The sequence below is a fragment of the Triticum aestivum genome, chromosome 6B, assembly GCF_018294505.1.
Source record: "Triticum aestivum cultivar Chinese Spring chromosome 6B, IWGSC CS RefSeq v2.1, whole genome shotgun sequence".
Classification (NCBI taxonomy): domain Eukaryota; kingdom Viridiplantae; phylum Streptophyta; class Magnoliopsida; order Poales; family Poaceae; genus Triticum; species Triticum aestivum.
Genome location: NC_057810.1, coordinates 552,798,344 through 552,818,061, shown reverse-complemented (window position 1 = coordinate 552,818,061; position 19,718 = coordinate 552,798,344). Strand labels below are relative to the sequence as shown.

General features: G+C 46.4%; 1 pseudogene; it reads left to right on the top strand.

The window, feature by feature from the left end:
* LOC123139360 (probable leucine-rich repeat receptor-like protein kinase At2g28990) overlaps nt 1-17,281 on the top strand; it is a 49,205-nt pseudogene extending 31,924 nt beyond the window's left edge.
* Nucleotides 17,282-19,718: the final 2,437 nt, after the last annotated feature.

Here is a 19,718-nt window from a genome sequence, read left to right as displayed (position 1 = left end):
AAAGTTTATGTTTGGAAACTTCATCCATATATGAATATGATGATATGCTTTTGATACATATAGCAAAAATATTTGTATATGCATGTTTAAGTTGTACATTGTTTCAAATAAGGGAAAAAAATAAAGCAATATACACTTCAGTTACCAGTATAATCACTTGTAAGTTTTGTTTTTAGGTATCCCGATGATCCATACGACCATTTGTGGTGGGCAGACACTAGCGCGGAGTGGGAAAATCTTTCCGCCACATTGACCATCCGTCCGGATGCCAACTTTGCCATTCCCACGTCCGTTATGCAGACAGCCATTGCTCCTGTTGCCAATGGCACAAACACGACCAAACTCCACTTGGTGTGGTCAAAGACACCATCCTATCTTTTTATGGCATTCCTGTACTTTGCAGACTTCCAGGACAGCGTGCTCCGACAATTCGACATCTTCTTCAACGGGAATAGAGAACAACTCCCACACAACCCCTCCTACTTAGCTGCGTCTTGCATGTATAGTTCCTGCTGGTACAGGGTCATCGACGGTATATTCACTGCAACTCTTACGCCCACGACTACGTCAGCATTGCCTCCGATGCTCAATGCATTCGAGGTCTACAACCTCATCGCCCATGATGTCCCCATGACGTTCCCTGCAGATTGTGAGCTATTTGCCCCTCCCCTCTCCCTCGCCCCATTCTCCATGATCACACTATTGATACTATAAGAACGAACCATTTGACTTTGCGTTCTATGATAATACTCTCTTCTCGAGAAACATATACCTTAATAGAGTTTAATTGATTTCCTAAATTCATGGTGAATGTAAAGTAGCTCATATCATGTGTATCATATTTGATTATATTCTGTGTTAACTATCATACTAGAACCTCACCTCCGTTGCTTTTTTAGCCTTTCAACCGACATCTTGTTGTTCTCGGCCCCACCACCCACTATATAGCTTACAACTTGCATTTAGTAGATGTACATATTTCACATTGTAATAGTAGACACAGTAACATGCAATTTTTGGCGACGCCGATTCATTAAGCGGGAGACCGCACACGTAAATTAGATCATATCAAGTACTTTGTATTCAATAATTTCTTCTAAGTTTCTTGATCTTTGATAAATTTGGATTAACTTCTTACCTAGAATATATCTAATTTATTGTACAGTTCTAAGTTTTGACACTAAAATTTTTGGCATAAGGATATACAATTTGAGTTAAATAGGATTTACAAATATTATCGTGAACTACTAAATTAACAAAACAGAACATAGAACTTAGAAAATAAAGTTGGATGTAGAGTTTGTTTTGTTTCTAGCCACACAAAACACCTCTCAAGATATGTGTCTGGTTTGTAGCCTATGAACTCACGTTGAGAGGATCGTGACCATTGGTGTGCTCGTGAACTACGTAAAAGAAGTTCAAAATTTTAAATTCATACTATACTAAATACAAACGCACTCCATACATATACGTGGGTCCACATGTGTGTGCCAGGACAATGTCTACCTGCTCAATCGTGGGAGCGCCTCGCTAAGGTGTAAGGTGTAAGAGCATCTACAATCAGGTTCTCAAAAGTGACCCCTCGTATGTCCACGAACTTGTCCGGTCACCTCTCATTTTTCGTCGGTTGCAACCACAAACCTCACGTTGGATGTCGCCACAAAGAAGAAAGAGAGTGGAGGAGGAACGGCCTCCGTAGGACGGGTTCATACCGGGTCGTCCAGACTTAGAGAGATCTTTGTATGCGGCCACGCGATGAGGTGTAAGGGACACATCGGTGCGTGGAGAAGGCAGTGTCACAACAGCGCGCACTGGAGTCAACTCCTTCAATCCAAGTCTTAGTCATCACCCGAGGTTGGAGAGAACAAGCTCGACACCCTGGGGACCATGGTGGGTACACTGGTGCCGCCTCCTTAGCTTATCTGATGTAAGCACCCAGTCAAGCAGCAAGGAGCGTAGGTGGCGGCGACAGTGTGCCCCTTGGTAGCCTTCCTAATGCATCAAAGCTTGGGCCTCTTTAACGGTGTTGACGGATGTTGCCTTGCCGCCTCGGTGCGCTTAGAGTGTTTGACGAAATGACGCTTAATGTTGTTAAACTGGGAAGTAGGTTTCATCAAACCACGTACATTAGACTACGAAAGCGACAACACAAGAAAAACTTGCTGCCGCAGTAAATTGAAATTTCCCCCATTTAACCTGTCCTTTTTATGGCCGCGCTAGAGTTCCCCATTTCTTCACCTTTCGAGATGCAACTAGATGAAATTCTGAGACATTTGTGTGGGTGGATATTCTTACAATGTAGATCTCTATCCTGAATATAGATATGTTTTGTCTTAAACCAATTTATCTAATTTAATGCGATGGATTAATTTAGATAGTATAATCCTGCTATGCAGGAGCTCCTTTAATTCTATTTAGCACCTGAAGCATTGTTATCCTCATAAAATATTTTTTATGCCACCCTCCCTCCTCTTTTTCGTAATGTAGTCGACGTCATCATGGGTATAAAACTCGAATATGGAGTAAAAAAAATTGGATGGGCGATCCATGTTTCCCAACCAAATATGCATGGGACGGCGTGAAATGTAGCAGCACAACTGGTAACACTACGAGGATAATATCTATGTGAGTTAAAAAAAAGGTCTTTTATGTTCTATTCAAGTGTGTAGCCATTTCCTTATGTTGAATGCTAATTTCCATCCAGAGATCTCTCCAATAGCAGTTTGCATGGCGTGATATCTAATAAATTTGCGTTGCTCACAACACTCGAATATTTGTAAGTATAGTTAACAAGGTCACTATTCTATATACAGTTTTTAGTTTCAATATAATTTTTTAAATTGGTCAGTGCATGGCTCTCTACCAAGTTATCGTTCACAAAAAGCTATTCCCTCCGTCGGGAATTAGTTGACGCTCACCGTTTGAGCGCTAACTAATTACGAACGGAGGGAGTGTTTTAGTGGATAGATTAGTTATAATTATTACTAAGCAAGACAAAATTACTAAATGTCTAAGTTACATGTTACTTTGTGCAGAAATTTGTTAGGCAACCGTCTGAATGGCTCACTTCCAGATTCCCTCTGTAAAAATAATGCAGGATCTCACATTTTCAGGTTTGAGTTTTCTTGTTGACTCATTTTCTATTAATATGAGTCCAAATGTCAAATGTGGAGTGTTTTTTTCTTGTGATCTTACACATGTGGGGATGTACCAAATTCAAGATTTTCTTTCCATGCCAAATACTATGAACTGATTGTAGTAAGTAATTTTAGGTATGAATCTGATCAAGACATGTGCAACCAAACAATTAGTCCGCCTTCATCGAGAAATAGAACATCTATCATATATATTTCAGTAGTGGTTCCTGCACTGGTAGTGGTTGTACTTGTCATTTCATATCTGATCTGGAGGCAGAAAGAAAAACCTAACAGTGAGTGTGCTCTTATGGTGTTATCTTCTATCACATGTATCAATGTGGATTATCATGGTTTACCATATTTAGTATTTATGTTATATCTGCCATTTGCACAACCAGCTTCTACTCGTGATCCTGCCAGAGAGGCAGAACTTGTGAGTGCTCCAGTTAGTAGGAGAGGTCACGGGGAGCACCTACAAAGTACTGAGAATCATCGATTCACATATATGGAGTTGGAGAAGTTTACAAATAAGTTCGAAAGGTTCATTGGACAAGGAGGTTTTGGGCTTGTATACTATGGTCGTTTAGAAGACAATACCGAGGTTGCTGTCAAGATGCGTTCCGAGTCCTCTTCACATGGGCTCGATGAGTTCTTAGCTGAGGTACCAAATTTCAATCACCTAAAAGACGTTAAAATGTAACCTTATAATTGTGTATATGTCACTACAGCCAGTCTCCCCTAATTAAGAAAAAGTAAATGTAGTTTGTAAAATGAACTCAACTAGTGGCATTGACAGTGAGGTTACAGATAAATTTATATTTTCTTCATTATGATTTTTTCTCATAATTGACAATGGGATTCCTGAAAAATCAAGATATTATCGTCATGCTCTCTCTCTCTCTCTCTCTCTCTCTCTCTCTCTCTCTCTCTCTCTCTCTCTCTCTCTCTCTCTCTCTCTCTCTCTCTCTCTCTCTCTCTCTCTCTCTCTCTCTCTCTCTCTCTCTCTCTCTCTCTCTCTCTCTCTCTCTCTCTCTCTCTCTCTCTCGTTACCTAGGTTCAGCGCTTGACAAAGGTGCATCACAGGAATCTAGTATCTCTGGTTACTGCTGGGAGAAAGATCGTTTGGCACTGGTTTATGAGTACATGTCTCAAGGCAATCTTTTTGATCATCTGAGAGGTTTGTCCATTGCAAACATAACTACTGATGACATGATTAAGAGAGAGAAAACTGTGTAGTTGTCTCAATTTGCATACAATTTTCTGTGCACTGTTTGAGACATTAGCTCAAGTGCTTTCAAGATATTTTACTATCCAACTTGCACTAGTAGAAAAACACCTAATAGTCCCGGTTCGTAAAGGCTTTTAGTCCGGGTTCATGAACCGGGACTAATGGGTCGTTACTAATACCTCCACCCATTAGTCCCGGTTCAAACACGAACCGGGACCAATATTCCTTCACGTGGCCCTGTGCGCCGAGCCCAGTCAGGGGGCCTTTGGTCCCGGTTGGTGGCTCCAACCAGGACCAAAAGGCATCCACGCGTCAGCATTCCAGTGGCTGGGGTTTTTGTTATTTTTTTGAAAGGAGGGGTTTTGGGGGTTTTGGGGAGTTAATTTAGGTGTTTCATATATTGTGTTAGCTAGCTAATTAATTGAGAGAAGTGTCCTCTCTTATGTCCGTGCTTGGTCGACGCTACGTACTATATATACATAAGTGATCGAGAGAACCATTCAGTACAGAAGTTCGTCATGCATACCGAGAGAAGTGATCGATCGACCTCTCCTTCTTCGAGAGATTGGTCGAACAACAAGTTTTCGTATATCATGTATTTGACGCTACTGGCTACATACATGTACAATATGTATAAGATCTCTTAATTACAATCCCCTAGCAATTGAAATCAATTTCCACATGGTATTCTCCGGCTTTATTGATGACGTGGTCAAGAAAGAATCCCGCCAATTCCTCTTGAATTCCTTTCATGCGATCTGGTTCTAGGAGTTCATTCCGCATCTGCCACGTCTAATTTGAAGAAGGGGGTTAATTAATACATATATATGAATGAAACTCAACAGAAATGATGGTGTAATAAAATGAAATTGTGAATATTATTGCTTACGCACTTCATATTGTCTTTGAGAGTAGCCCCGCTTGTTTTTCAAAGTCGCGTTGTGGATGAACTCGCACACGTAGTATCCACAGAAATCATTCCCTTCTTCCTGCCACAAGCACTTTACGAGAAATAGAGGTCAATCAAACTGATAATGAAGCATTATAAATGGCATTGATGAAAGTATAGCTATAGAATCAACGGGAGATGCGCGCAACTAGCTAGCCAGTAGTACTTACTTTCGGGTATGTATATCGCAGCTCCTTCGGCAGTCCCGGAGCTTCTGCGGTGAACTGTTTCCAAACCCTGCAAGACAAAGAAAATAATTATTATTACTTGAGATATCAGGAAATGAACAAAAAGTTGCCGATATGGTGCGATAATGATCGATTGAACTTACTTGCTGAGCATTTCAGTCATGTCCGCATAGGATTTGCGATCTTTCCGTCTCGAGTCTAAGACGGTTACTAGTCCACGCTCAAGCTTAATCTCCAGAAGAATATAGTGGTACCTGCGCACGCATGCATAACTCATCAATTACATTACTATAACCTCGCTCGAGTAATAAGGGAAACCGAATATGCACACGACAGTAACACTCACTTGCCGTTGTAAGGAAAGAGTATGGTATCTTTGTTTTGATTTTTGATCAACGATTGTAGCACGTTGTCCTCGGCCTCTTTGATGTCCTTTTTAACCAGAAATTCATCTATGATATTTGTGTTAATGAACCCAATATCATAAATTTCTTGTTTTTTGCACTCGACGATCTTCAATCTGCATAATATATTGAGGATAATTAATTATAAATACATGAAATGAAAGAGCCGAGCTATATATAGAGACTTAATGACAGAAATAGTACTTACAGACAGTAGCAAAAGACCATTAGTTTATCGAGGGCCTTTTGATTGAAGAACGCGAAGAACTCATCAAATGGAACAGTCAACAGATCATTTGTAACGAGGTCGTGCTCCTCTTTAATATGCAGATACAAAGCATTCGTACCCTCAGACTCTCTGCAGGTTTCCATGTACCAATTATGGAATCTTCGCATCATTGTTGTCAGAGATTTTTCATCTTTGACGAGAGGCTTCCCGTACTCGTATCTGTGTTCGTCCACCTCCAAGAAATCAGGAAGTGCATCGTCAGGCAGGTAATCTTCAAGATTGCCATAACCGGCCACCGTCCCCGGAGCATTAGACACATTGAGCGGGGGGCACGATTGCTGTGCTTGTTCGCCGAGCTGGGCAATTTTTTTCCCCTTTGCTCGTTCTTTTGACCTTTTAGCACTGACAGTAGTTCCCGACCGCTGGGCTTGGAGATATGTCTGTTCAGTAATGCGCTCATAGTTGGTTCTCGGCGGAGACTTTGGTGGTTTCCTCAGGGCATCGATAGTGCGCTTTGCTTTCACCGGATCTACCTTCTCCTCCGGAGGTGGATGTCTCTTTGCTTTCACCCCTTCAAAGAACTCCTTCACGTGGGTCCGCACAATCGTATCGTTTTCCTCCTCGGACCTCTCGTACGGTAACTTCTCTAGAGGCTTGAGAGATGGACCGTATTTGTATTGCCTCCCGCCTCTGGTTGTGCTGCTAGACGCCGGAGCAGACGGAGCGGCTGCGGCGTCTGTCTTCTTTCGTGCTTGCTTACGAGGCGGAGGAGAAGGAGTACGACGCGCCGGAGCAGCCGGGGCGGCGACGGGTCTCTTCCGCCCTTGCTGGCGAGGCGGAGAAGGAGGAGGCTGCTGGCTGCTCGGGAGCGCCGGCGCAGGCGGAGAAGGAGGCGGAGTGCCGCCATGCGCCGGAGAAGGAGGCGGAGTGCCGCCACGCGCCGGAGAAGGAGGCGGAGTGCCGCCACGCGTGCCCTGATCGTCACTCGCCGGAGGAGGAGGCGGTGGAGGAGGCGGAGTGCCCTGACTCGCCGGAGGAGGAGGAGAGGCGGAGGCGTCCAGTTCAGAAGGTTGATGAGCTCCTTCCGCCATAGGCATGGAGTCTTCAGAGCACAACCCAGCCTAGTCTCCCCTTCACCGGTAGGGTGCTGAAGCGGGAGGTCCTCAAATCCCTCCGTTATTTCATCCACCATCACCTTAGCATATCCTTCTGGAATCGGCTGGCAGTGATAAGTTGTGCCGGGTCCACTAGGATAAACTTGGCCAACAGCCGCCTTGACCTTCAAATTCATCCATCGCGCCATAATGTGGCAATTTTGAGACTCCGTGATACCATCCACGGGATAGCTGGCAGGAGCCGTCAAGACATGCTCCGGCTGAAGCAGCTCGGTGGAAGCCACGCTGCTTCTCCGCTGAGATGGCGGGGTAGCTTCGGGGGAAGCTTCGGCAGGTCGTTTGCTGCGATCTGCTGCTTCTCGTTCCTCTTCTCGATCCTCTAGCCCCATTACCCTTTCGTGCAGCGCCTGCAGTTGGTCCTGCTCCAGTTTCTTCCTCCTCTCGTGGGTTTTGTAACCCCCTGCGTCCGGAAAACCAACCTTCCACGGAATGGAGCCTGGCGTGCCTCGTGTCCGTCCAGGGTGCTCAGGATTCCCAAGGGCCATTGTGAGCTCGTCCTTCTCCCTGTTTGGAAGGAACGTCCCTCGCTGCGCTGCATCGATATAGTGTCGAAGGTTCTTGACTGGTATTTCCAGTTGCTCGTCCGTCCACTGGCAAAACCCTGTTACAGGGTCCAAGGTTCCGCCAGACCCGAAGAACCAAGTCCGGCAACGGTCTGGCCATCTCATTGTCTCTGGTTCGATCCCTTTTTCAAGCAGATCATTCTCAGCCTTGGACCACTTAGGCCGGGCTTGCAGGTAGCCACCTGACCCCGTGCGATGGTGAAGCTTCTTCTTCGCAGCATTTTTCTTGTTTGTCTCCGACATCTTCTTACTCTTTTCCGATGTCTTGTGGGCCACAAATGCGGGCCAGTGATCTTTGATCTTCTCATATTTGCCGATGAATTCTGGTGTCTTTTTTTTCGACAAACTGGTTCAGCTCTTTCCTCCACCTCCTCATTAGGGTTGCCATCTTCTTAAGAGCACAAGACTTGATTAATTGCTCTTTAACTGGCTTCTCCGGATCCTCCTCTGGCGGTAGGGTGAAATTTGCCTTCAGCTCAGTCCAAAGATATTCTTTCTGCATATCATTGACATAAGACACCTCAGGGTCTTCCTCCTTAGGCTTATACCATTGCTGGATGCTGATCGGGATCTTCTCCCTAACAAGAACCCCGCACTGAGCAGAAAATGCCTTCCTTGTCCGGATGGGTTCAATCGGTTCGCCGTCGGGCGCGATTTCTATGATCTCAAACTTTTCATCCGAGCTCAACTTTTTCTTCGGGCCTCGTCTCCTTACCGAAGTTGTGCTCGATCCGGAGGGCTAGAAATTATAAGGAAGAAAGACGAGAGTAATTAATATGTGTACATATACCAAAACAATGGAAGCATCAATTAACTAGTCAGCACGGGCTTAACTAATATATATATACCTGGCCGGGCTCGGTTCGGTCACCGGAGCAGTCAGCACGGTCTCCTTCTTGTACCTCCATTGTGTCACCGGAGCCATCATGAACATAGTCCTCTTCTTGTACCGGCATTAATGGGCCGAAGCCATCATGAACATAGCCCTCTTCTTCACCCAGTTCTTCCAGCTGACCAACGGTGTCGAGGAGAAATGACGCAACTTCATCCCTTCCATTTGCGATTATGTCCCCCAATATCGCTTCTGTTTCTTCGTCTCGGGAGTGCTCCATAGTTTCTGCAAATATTTACAACATGTCAATTATTATTCAAACATGGTACAGATGGATATATATATATATATATATATATATATATATATATATATATATATATATTAGTGGCAAACGTAGAACTAGCTAGCTAATCACAATAAGGAATCATGTTAGTGGCCTCGACGCTGCTTCTCTAGGGTTTGGGGTCGCCTCGACACAACAACGCTTCAAGGGTTTGGGGTGGCCTCGACGACAACGCTCTTTTAATTTGGTAAATTTGGGTGGCCTCGAGAGAGTTAATTTGTCGGGTAGGGGCGCGGCGGGAGGGGGTAGGAGACCAACATCGTTTTCTCTCTAGGGTTTGGGTGTCCTCGAGAGTTTTGGTCGAGCGAGAGGGCCGAGGGGGGGTGCTGCCGTTGTATAAGTTATCACAGTCGAGAGGGGGTATATATATCGACCGTCCCTCATGTCGAAGTAATCTCGAGGGGGTTATATCGACAACGACGCGACAACGACGAGAAAGAAAAATAATTAAGGAAAAGGAAGAAAAGAGGAAGCAGGAAGAATGAAGAGGAAGAAAAAAAAAAGAGGAGAAGAAGAAAGGAATAGAAAATTCTATTCCTTTCTTCTTCTCCTCTTCTTTTTCTTCTTTTTTCCTCTTCTTATTTATTTCTCCTCTTCTTCCTCTCCTCTTCTTCCTCTTCTTATTTTCCTTTTTTCCTCTCATTCTTTTTCTTCTTCTTTCTTCCTTCTTCCTTCTTCCTCTTTTCTTCCTTTTCCTTATTTTACTTTCTCCTCTACACTAACCTAAAATGCACTAACCTAAAATCGATATCTACTAACAACCTAAATAAAAATCAATACATATATGAAAAACATATATAAACAAAAAAATGCTATGAACATTATATTCATACATACATATATAGCCACATCCATTCATCATATATATAGCTACCACATACATATATACATTATATATATGAAAAAATGCAATGAACAAAAAAATACACTTATGAAAAAAATACTATGAACATGTACACATATATATATATATACATACAAACACATATACACAAAAAAATGCAAAAAATTGCTATGGAAATTGTAGGGGAGGCGGGGGCGGCGCGCAGCGGCCGCGCAGGGCAGGGGCGGCGGCGCGGCGGCCGCGCAGGGACAAGGGTGGCGCGCGGTGGCCGCGCAGGGGCGCGGGACGGGAGGGGCGCGGGAGCAGGCGGTGCTCACAGGAGGCGGCGGCGACGGCTCAGGCGAGCAGCCTGACGGCGTCGGTGGCGGCGGCGACGGCAAGGTGGAGCAGGGGCGTCGGGCGGCGACGGCGACGAGGAGGAGCGGGGGGCGTCGGGGGAGAAGTGGGCGATTTGGCCGGAAACTGCTAAGTGTTGCTTATATAGCAAACCCTTTAGTCCCGGTTGGTGGCACCAACCGGGACTAATGCACCCTTTAGTCCCGGTTGGTGCCACCAACCGGGACCAAAGGCCTCTTTTTTGGCAGCCCAAATGGCGGGAACCGGCGGCCTTTGGTACCGGTTGGTGGCACCAGCCGGGACTAATGCCTCCCCCTTTAGTCCCGGTTGGTGCCACCAATCGGGACCAAAGGCCTCTGTGGTGCCCGCCTCGGGGCCAAAGTTTAGTCCCACCTCGCTAGTTGAGAGGGGCGCGCAGTGGTTTATAAGCCCCACTGCCGCACCCCTCTCGAGCTCCTCTCCACCGCAGGCTTTCGGGCCTACTTGCTATTGCTTTGCTTGATGGGCCTTCTGGGTCTACTGCGGGCCTCAATCCTGGCCCATAGTAGGGTTTCATGTCGTATTCAGGCCGTGGGGGGCCAGTAGGAGGCATTTTTTTGTTGTTTTGTTTTCTTTACTTATTGTTGCTTATTTATTTTATTTTTTATTTCCAAGTTTTTTTTTGTTTGTTTTCTGCATTATTTATTTTCTTTTTTTTTGCTTTATTTTTTAATTGTTTTTGCTTTTAGTTTTAGGAAAATTATAAACTTTCTGTTAGTGCCATTAGTTTTCAAATTTGAAAACACTTTTTTTGTTTTTTTTGTTTTCTTTCTTGCTTTATTTATTTTATTTTGTTTCTACTTACAACAAAATACTTATTGTTGCTATTTTTAATTATTACGAGGGCCGAACCATAAGACATTAAAGCATTTCAAATGAACTCTGAAAAAGTTGAAAGTTGGCATGGTATCATAAATTGACCCACATAGCATGTGCATGTACAAAACGGACAATGGTATCATACTCGTCAGTTACAAAGTTGGCATGGTATCATCATAATAGTTGCGGGAGAAAGTCTTCACTTTTTCTTCGCTTGTGTCATTTGCTTATTGCGCCGTAACCATGGATAATCTTCATCGTTTATCAGGATGCTGGGGTCAGCCTTGACTTTGAAGGGAGGAATTTCATGAAACTTTTCATAATCTTCAGACATGTCTGTCTTGTCCTCCACTCCCACGATGTCCCTTTTTCCTGAAAGAACTATGTGGCGCTTTGGCTCATCGTATGATGTATTCGCTTCCTTATCTTTTCTCTTTCTCGGTCTGGTAGACATGTCCTTCACATAGATAACCTGTGCCACATCATTGGCTAGGACGAACGGTTCGTCAGTGTACCCAAGATTTTTCAGATCCACTGTTGTCATTCCGTACTGTGGGTCTACCTGTACCCCGCCTCCTGACAGATTGACCCATTTGCACTTAAACAAAGGGACCTTAAAATCATGTCCGTAGTCAAGTTCCCATATGTCCACTATGTAACCATAATATGTGTCCTTTCCCCTCTCGGTTGTTGCATCAAAGCGGACACCGCTGTTTTGGTTGGTGCTCTTTTGATCTTGGTCAATCGTGTAAAATGTATTCCCGTTTATCTCGTATCCTTTCCAAATCAATACAGTCAAAGATGGTCCCCTGGACAACAAGTACAACTCATCACAAACAGTGTTGTCACCTCTGATACGTGCTTCCAACCAACTGCTGAAAGTCCTGATGTGTTCACATGTAATCCAGTCGTCGCACTGCTCCGGGTGTTTGGAGCGCAGACTGTTCTTGTGTTCATCGACATACGGGGTCACCAAGGTAGAGTTCTGTAGAACTGTGTAGTGTGCTTGAGACCAAGAATATCCGTCCCTGCATATTATTGAGTCCCTTCCAAGCGTGCCTTTTCCAGTCAGTCTCCCCTCATACCGCGATTTAGGGAGACCTATCTTCTTAAGGCCAGGAATGAAGTCAACACAAAACCCGATGACATCCTCTGTTTGATGGCCCATGGAGATGCTTCCTTCTGGCCTAGCGCGGTTACGGACATATTTCTTTAGGACTCCCATGAACCTCTCAAAGGGGTACATATTGTGTAGAAATACGGGGCCCAGAATGACAATCTCGTCAACTAGATGAACTAGGACGTGCGTCATGATATTGAAGAAGGATGGTGGGAACACCAGCTCGAAACTGACAAGACATTGCACCACATCACTCCTTAGCCTTGGTATGATTTCTGGATCGATCACCTTCTGAGAGATTGCATTGAGGAATGCACATAGCTTCACAATGGCTAATCGGACGTTTTCCGGTAGAAGCCCCCTCAATGCAACCGGAAGCAGTTGCGTCATAATCACGTGGCAGTCATGAGACTTTAGGTTCTGAAACTTTTTCTCTGCCATATTTATTATTCCTTTTATATTAGACGAGAAGCCAGTCGGGACCTTCATACTAAGCAGGCATTCAAAGAAGATTTCCTTCTCTTCTTTGGTAAGAGCATAGCTGGCAGGACCTTCATACTGCTTTGGAGGCATGCCGTCTTTTTCGTGCAAACGTTGTAGGTCCTCCCGTGCCTCAGCTGTATCTTTTGTCTTCCCATACACGCCCAAGAAGCCTAGCAGGTTCACGCAAAGGTTCTTCGTCACGTGCATCACGTCGATCGAAGAGCGGACCTCTAGGTCTTTCCAGTAGGGTAGGTCCCAAAATATAGATTTCTTCTTCCACATGGGTGCGTGTCCCCCAGCGTCACTCGGAACAGCTAGTGCGCCGGGACCCTTTCCAAAGATTACGTGTAAATCATTGACCATAGCAAGTACGTGATCACCGGTACGCATGGCGGGCTTCTTCCGGTGATCTGCCTCGCCTTTGAAATGCTTGCCTTTCTTTCGACATTGATGGTTGGTCGGAAGAAATCGACGATGGCCCAGGTACACATTCTTCCTGCAGCTTGCCAGGTATATACTATCGGTGTCAAGTAAACAGTGCGTGCATGCGTGGTATCCCTTGTTTGTCTGTCCTGAAAGGTTACTGAGAGCGGGCCAATCGTTGATGGTCACGAACAGCAACGCCTTTAGGTTAAATTCCTCCTGTTTGTGCTCATCCCACGTACGTACACCGTTTCCATTCCACAGCTGTAAAAGTTCTTCAACTAATGGCCTTAGGTACACATCAATGTCGTTGCCGGGTTGCTTAGGGCCTTGGATGAGAACTGGCATCATAATGAACTTCCGCTTCATGCACATCCAAGGAGGAAGGTTATACATACATAGAGTCACGGGCCAGGTGCTGTGATTGCTGCTCTGCTCCCCGAAAGGATTAATGCCATCCGCGCTTAAAGCAAACCATACGTTCCTTGGCTCACTTGCAAACTCATCCCAGTACTTTCTCTCGATTTTTCTCCACTGCGACCCGTCAGCGGGTGCTCTCAACTTCCCGTCTTTCTTACGGTCCTCACTGTGCCATCGCATCAACTTGGCATGCTCTCTGTTTCTGAACAGACGTTTCAACCGTGGTATTATAGGAGCATACCACATCACCTTCGCAGGAACCCTCTTCCTGGGGGGCTCGCCGTCAACATCACCAGGGTCATCTCGTCTGATCTTATACCGTAATGCACCGCATACCGGGCATGCGTTCAGATCCTTGTACGCACCGCGGAAGAGGATGCAGTCATTAGGGCATGCATGTATCTTCTGCACCTCCAATCCTAGAGGGCATACGACCTTCTTTGCTGCGTATGTACTGTCGGGCAATTCGTTATCCTTTGGAAGCTTCTTCTTCAATATTTTCAGTAGCTTCTCAAATCCTTTGTCAGGCACAGCATTCTCTGCCTTCCACTGCAGCAATTCCAGTACGGTACCGAGCTTTGTGTTGCCATCTTCGCAATTGGGGTACAACCCTTTTTTGTGGTCCTCTAACATGCGATCGAACTTCAGCTTCTCCTTTTGACTTTCGCATTGCGTCCTTGCATCGACAATGACCCGGCGGAGATCATCATCATCGGGCACATCGTCTGGTTCCTCTTGATCTTCAGCAGCTTCGCCCGTTGCAGCATCATCGTGCACATCGTCTGGTTCCTCTTGATGTTCAGTAGCATCACCGTATTCAGGGGGCACATAGTTGTCATCGTACTCTTCTTCTTCGCCGTCTTCCATCATAACCCCTATTTCTCCGTGCCTCGTCCAAACATTATAGTGTGGCATGAAACCCTTGTAAAGCAGGTGGGTGTGGAGGATTTTCCGGTCAGAGTAAGACTTCGTATTCCCACATATAGGGCATGGACAACACATAAAACCATTCTGCTTGTTTGCCTCAGCCACTTCGAGAAAATCATGCACGCCCTTAATGTACTCGGAGGTGTGTCTTGAACCGTACATCCATTGCCGGTTCATCTGCGTGCATTATATATAATTAAGTGTGTCAAAAATCATTACAGAACATCATGAATAGATAATTAAGTGACCAAATTAATAGAAGTTCATCATCACATTAAAACCAAAGTACATACATAGTTCTCATCTAACAACATAAAGCTCTGCAGAGCATCTAAATTAATTAAACCATACACTGAAACTATGTAAAACATTTCAATGCGAAAACAAATGCGATCATAATCGCAACCAATGTAACAACTGATCCAACGGCATAATGATACCAAGCCTCGGTATGAATGGCATATTTTCTAATCTTTCTAATCTTCAAGCGCATTGCATCCATCTTGATCTTGTGATCATCGACGACATCCGCAACATGCAACTCCAATATCATCTTCTCCTCCTCAATTTTTCTAATTTTTTCCTTCAACAAATTGTTTTCTTCTTCAACTAAATTTAACCTCTCGACAATAGGGTCGGTTGGAATTTCCGGTTCAACAACCTCCTAGATAAATAAAATCTATGTCACGTTGGTCGGCATAATTGTCATAAACAATAAATGAACCAATAGTTATGAAAAGATAATATATACCACATCCGAATCATAGACAGGACGAGGGCCGACGGGGGCGGATACCAAAACCATCGCACTATATAAGATGCAATAATAAAAGTAAGAAAATTATACAAGTATCTATATAAATATACAAGTAAGAATTTTTTTTCCTTTCAGAAAGAAGATAAGAACAAGAGGCTCACCACGGTGGTGCCGGCGACGAGATCGGCGCGGGCGATCGACGGCGGTGAAGACGGGGACGGGACGTGATGGACCGCTAAACCTAGACAAATATTGAGGAAAATGGAGCTTGGAGGTCGAGCTTGGAGAGGAGAAAGCTTAAGTAGTGTGGCTCGGGCATTCCATCGAACACCTCGTGTGCATAGGAGGTGAGCTAGAGCACCACAAAGCTCTCCCTCGCCGGCCACGAAAAACAGAGCACTGGGAGTGCTCTGCTCGCGGGCGAGGGGTAGATATAGGCAACTAATTGGTCCTGGTTCGTGCCACGAACCGGGACTAAAGGGCAGCCTTTGGTCCCGGTTCACGCCACCAACCGGGACCAATGGTGATGGGCCAGGAGCGAGGCGTATTGGTCCCGGTTCGTCACACCAACCGGAACCAAAAGGTCCAGTCGAACCGGGACCAATGGCCCACGTGGCCCGACCGGCCCCCGGGGCTCACGAACCGGGTCCAATGCCCACATTGGTCCCGGTTCTGGATTGAACCGGGACTAATGGGCTGACCCGGCCTGGACCATTGCCCCCTTTTCTACTAGTGTTGTCCATCTACATTTGTGCCTTATGGAGTGTATGCATATTTCTAGAGGCTACTGACAAAGAGAAAGTCTTGAACTATATTTTCTGTTAATTTCTAGCACAAAAGAATGAACTAAAATTACAAATAAAAAATGGCATTAATATCTGAACATTGACATGTACAAAATTCATAGTAATGTTCTAACCATCATTGTGCGCATATATGAAGGCAAAATTCTTGCTTCTGAAACCTTGAATTGGGGAATGCGTGTGCGAGTTGTGCTTGAAGCTGCACAAGGTATTGTTGCAATGGAATATTATTAATTTCCTGAAGAAAATGTGTTCCAACTTATAACTCATGTGCTCTTGTATTCTTGAAGTTTTCTTGGTTTGCTGTTATATACATAGGCCTAGATTATCTACACAAGGGTTGTAGCCTGCCAATAATTCATCGAGATGTGAAGACAAGCAACATCCTCTTGGGTCAACATCTGCAAGCGAAAATTGCTGATTTTGGACTTTGCAAAACCTATCTCAGTGACACACAGACTCACGTGTCAACCATTGCAGCTGGGACCACAGGTTACATCGACCCAGAGTATGTCCCTTTGTCCACTGAACAACATTTTGGTACCTCTTCTTTGTACAACTCAATTGAGTAAAGTAAACCATATGTCTTCCCCCCATAAGGATGTCAATCAAGACATGTCCATATGCACTCCTTCGTGATTCTATACATTTAGATGTTCTAAAAAAAACGCAACAAATCAACCAACGGGTTCATGTGCACCTATGTTTACATAGTCTGCTTGTCTTTTATTTTCTTGCACAACTAGCTAGCTTTGCGGTGAAGCTGAAAGAGAACTGATAAATAGACTGTATGCAACACAATTTCATCTTAATCTCGCAATTGCAGTCTCTGAGATAACTGAAGCGATGCATACCTGTTGTTTCCTAGATACTACCACACTGGCAGGCTCACCGAGAGCAGCGATGTTTACAGCTTCAGTGTAGTTCTACTGGAGATAGCCACCGGCGAGCGTCCAATACTGCCGAGCCATGGCCACATTGTTCAGCGAGTGAAACAAAAAATTGCATCTGGTGACATCAACTTAGTCGCTGATGCCCGGCTCAGTGATGCCTATGATGTGAGTTCCATGTGGAAAGTGATTGACACCGCGATGGCGTGCACATCGGATGTTGCTGTTCGAAGGCCAACAATGGCTGCCGTGGTTGTGCAATTGAGGGAGAGCCTGGCATTGGAGGAAGCTCGTGAGGGCAGTGGTGTCAATGGGAGCACCACGAATGATATTGCAGCACTGTCTACATTCGGTCCATCAGCAAGATGAAGCCGCACATTTACCCATATGGGTTCCATGCATCATTGTCTCGTTGATGAGGCCCTAGTCTCTCTTTATTCTTAAACGACCGCAGGGTCTCACTATTTTCCACAAAAAGGGGGTATTCATTATGGTTTCTTGTAAATTGTTTGTCATCCTAAGGCAAACTATGGAGGATTTGTGTTGCATTGTGTCATATGTGTAATGCGTGACTATTTGTGCAAGCAATAAGGATTGGGTGAGCTCAACTCCAGCGGCATATGTATAGCTAACTCTCATACTTACCAAGAAGGACTTGCGGCTTGATTAATCTAATGAGCTGATGATGCATTGATTTGCTTCGGTGCTGCTTGCTTTGAATCCCCTTATTATTGTTTTCCATTTGATTTGCTGTATACCGTGACGGACATAATTTTGTTCATCTTGTGACTGCACTTTGTTGCATGTTGCATATTTTATGGCACTTCTTCAGTTCTTCTTCTAGCTAAAAGCATCATCGCAGGCAGCAAACAGTTGCGGCATTTGCCTTAGCACGAATGCAGCTACAGTTAGATGTTATTCTCTGGGTTAAAAAGCTCTTTTACAAAGACAACAATAACCAAAGTAAAATCTAGCCACGCAAATGCGCAGGCCACCCCGCTAGTTATTACTATATATTATACTACACGGAAAAACACGATTGAAGCCTTGTGGCGTGTCGTTCATCAAGGTAGGAGCCAGACCGGCGGCGAGTAAGCTGAGAAGGAGGCTTCCCCCGGCTTCATGGGAAAGCAGTGTTCGGGACGAGCGGGCAGCAGGCAGCACCTTCCATTGTCGGTGCAGGCAAACTCGCCGGGGTTACTCTGCATGGGGAAGAGGGGCTCGTAGTGGGTCTTGTTGTAGTAGGTGCGGTCGTCAAGAAAATATACGCCCTCCTCGACACAGCCGGATGGGAAGTCGGCGCACTCGTACGCCCTCGAGCAGCCAAGTCCGACGACCAGCAGCCGGCCATCGAGGCTTCCGACCGCAGTCCAAGCGAGAGACAACTCTGGATCCGGGTGTTCGACCGGAGTCAGCGCAAAGAGCCGAACGCAGGTGGTGGCCCCGTTGTCGGGCATCCACTCCTTGGCCACCATGAGGAGCTCGCCGCGTGACTCGACGAGGTATCCGGCGCGGGGTTCTGCGTAGGCCGCCGTGTCGCCACGGCCAGTGTAGTAGAAGGCGCAGCGAGTGCCAAGATCCCCTCCTATCAATGGACCGGGTTCGTCGAGCACGGTGTAGGCCCGGAGGTTCTCGCCCTTGGTCAGCACGAAGAAGCGGCCGTCGAAGTAGGCGATGTCCTGCGCCGACCACCCAACTAATTCGGAGCACTCCTCTGGTGACTGGATGGCGATCTGCGAGCCGAGGCGCCAGAAGCAGACGTGGCGCCATTTGTCAACGCCTTTGGGTCCGTGCACGTTGAGGATGGCGCCGGCGATGCACTTTCCGTCGACGGCCGGCGCGGACGAGAGGGTCGCGGCGAGCATCATGATGGAACGGCGAGGGCCCCGGACCAACAACCACCGGTACGACTGGACGACTCCGTTGTCGTCGCGGACCGCGCGGCATCTAGTCGAGACCCGCCCGAAGTCGATGTCGGGCAGCGGGATGCGCTCGCCGGTGCGGACGTTGAGCAGCACGTGCCCCTCTTTGCTGCTGAGGGCGAGGAACGCCCACATGCCGTCGTAGGAGCCGAAGAAACGGGCGCGCCGCGCGTCCTCCGGAAGGCCGAGGCCGTGCTGGGCGCCGCCGGTCAGGATGCAGGCGACGGACGGCCCTCCGGCGAGCGGGAGTAGAAGGCAGGGGAGCAGCCGCGGAGGCGAGGCAGCGGGAGCAGGCGCGGTGGTCGCTCTGTGCCACGACTTGCAGCAGGCGCCCATGTAGACGCGGCCGAGCGGGCAAGGGAGGAGGGCTTCGATATGCCGGACGATTTCATCCGGCAGATCATCCCAGCGCGCCGCCGCCATGAGGGTTCCGAGCAACGAAGAGTCGACGATATAGGATTGGCAAACGACGGAACCAGAAACAAAGGGAAAGCCCGATCTGATCGTTGGCAAACGAGGGAACCGGAAACAAAGGGAAAAAGCACGATCTGATCGTTCTCCTCTCGAGTACATGACTCGGCCTCGGGGTAGATTCCAAACAAATTACTCGGGCACAAACTGAGAGCATCTCCAACGGCCGCGCTATGCGCCGCGCGCAAAAAACCTGTTTGCCGCGCGCGCTTCGGCTGGTTTAGCGCGGCCGCGAGCGCTGGCTCCAGCAGCCGCGCTATAATGCAACGCGCGCGCCGCTCTAGCAGCGCGCGTGACTCGCCGGGCGCGTGCGACTTAGCTACAAAATGGATTTAAAACAATTATTAAAATGCAATGAACATGTGAAATTTGTCAAACATCTTCCAATCAAATTATGCCCACAAGTTCATACC